The sequence below is a fragment of the Triticum dicoccoides genome, chromosome 1B (genome assembly GCF_002162155.2).
Source record: "Triticum dicoccoides isolate Atlit2015 ecotype Zavitan chromosome 1B, WEW_v2.0, whole genome shotgun sequence".
Classification (NCBI taxonomy): Eukaryota; Viridiplantae; Streptophyta; class Magnoliopsida; order Poales; family Poaceae; genus Triticum; species Triticum dicoccoides.
The window spans coordinates 625,616,249-625,618,595 of record NC_041381.1 but is presented as its reverse complement, the minus strand read 5'-3'; positions in this window follow the sequence as shown (position 1 = coordinate 625,618,595).

The following is a 2,347-nucleotide window of genomic DNA, read 5'->3' as shown; positions in this document are numbered from 1 at the left end:
AGTTAAAGTCGATCCAGGTATATGTTGGGAGATCGATCGGTATACATGCATGTGTGTGTTAGAAGCAAACGAGGCACGAGGAGAAGGATAGAGATAGAGGCATGCATGTAGGAGGTGGTACGAGAGGCATACTATATCGAGCGGGGAGGAGTGTGCGAGTACGAGAACGATGAAAAGAGTGGTGGGAGTGAGGCATGGATGGTGACAAGAGAAGAGGGGAAGCTTGTGTTTGTGCTAGGCACACCTGGCTAGAGAGGCATATCGATCGATGTGTGCCGTAAAGAAGGAGCTGGGGCCTACACACACCGTGGGTGAACGACCTAAAGTGAAAAGACGAATTTGCGCGATGGAGCTAGAGAATGCTAAGGGAGGGTGAGAGGGATGCGCGTGTGTGCATGCACAAGAGAAAGTTAGCGCTAGCTAAAGATAAGAGGGTTGTGTGGGTGTAAAAGACGAATAGAGATCATATATACTTCATTATAAAAAGCGAATTCGGATATTTGAAGAATTTATCATAGTGTTTTAAACCGACGGATGTGTGAATATATATAACGGTGATACACATGGTGTGTTTATGAACATGTTATACTACATTTAATATATTTTATCTCTACTCTTATAAAAAACAGAGTTGTTGATGATGGTGTGCCTGCCATCCTGCATTATAGGCCGTCCAATTTATATCTGGCGGATAGCAAGGAAACTATGATGGTTGAAGTTGGCAACAATCATGATTGTAGATTCTTATTGAAATAGAGAAACGAATTCAAATTTAGTTCGAATTGCTGCGGTAGTATAGACATTTGGAATGCACTAAAATGTTGGTATGAGTAGGTTACATGCATTATACAGCAAAGTGAAAAAAATTAATCGGACATAACATGGATTCATACTCTCTCCTTCCATCTATATAGGGCGTAATGAGATTTTTAAGACCGCCTTTGACTATTGACAAGATTAATAGTACATGACATGCACAATGTGAAAATTATATCATTGAAAGAACCTTTCACAGACGAAGTTAGCGGTGTGCTTTGTGTAAGTTGCATGTCATATATCATTGCTCTAATATTTGGTCAAAGTTAGCATCGAAAAACGCATTAGGCCCTATATAGATGGAAGGAGGGAGTAGCTTTGAATAGCATTTGTATAGTAAAACGGGGCAAGACTCTCTCTTTGTGTGGTGTGAATAGTTTTATTTTTTTCATTTTCTTTTTGGTTGAGGGAAGTGCGAATTGATTTGGTACGTACAAGTACAATATTACTACATGTTAGGCTTGTCCCTAAAATTTAACCCGCGTCTTGTTATATCCCGAAAATTCAGACATCGTGCTCCCAAAACTGGCGCCTTCACAACCCACGCATTGCTATCCCGAAATTACAACGCGCGCGAAAACTCCCTCCAGCTGCCAAATCCCGACACGCGAAATCCCCCTTCTAACCCTGAGCCGGAAGGGCCGCTAGTTCAAATTGGTGGGGGGTACTTTTGTAACACACCCTACATTTTGGACAAGCGCGTCCCTAAGTCATGCTTCACGCCCTCCCATCGCCCCCTTTTCGCCATTCGAAATCCCAGGCCGCCATAACCTCTCCGCTCCAGCTGCGAAACCCCACCCTCCTCTGTCCGCCACGTCACCGCTGCCCAGCCGGAGCCTCTTCCCCTTCGATGTCGTCCACCGCAACAGCTCGACGTCCCTCGTCCACCTCCCCGGATGAGGATCCGTCGTCCATCTCGCCGTCCCGCCGGTTCAGCCGCCCCGTACTCCACCTCCAAGGAGCTGCTCCGACGATTGCCTCGTCTATCACGGCTGCTCCATCCCCACAGCGCCTCCTTAACCTGCTCCACCGGAACTGCAGCATCCTCACCGACTCCTCGGACGAAGTCGAGGCCTACTCGGCGCCACCAAAGAGGTTGTACACTCATGCATCACACCTTCTCCTTAACTCGACCTCCTGGCGCCGACAGTGCTCCATCCCGCACCGCCATGGAGCGGCTACCTTGAAGTCGGCGCCGCGGGCGACATCTCCACGGCGGCTCTCCCCCAGTGCGAGGCCCCTCCGGCGGCGGCGTACATACCAGCCGGATCTGCTGCTGCTGCTCCGGCTCTCGCTTGCTCGCTCGCGCTGCTGCTGCTGCCCTGGCTCTCGCTCAATCACTCGCTCCCCCAACTGCTGCTGCTGCTCTCCCCCTCGCTCGTGTTGCTGCTCTGCTCCGATTAAGCCACACTTCAGTTGACTAAATCGACTTTTGAGTCAGTCGATTTTCAGGGGTTGGGGGGGGGGCTCCCCGGAGTTAAGGAAGAACCACCCGCAGCAGGGACGGGGGCTTGCCGGAGAGGTACCCCAC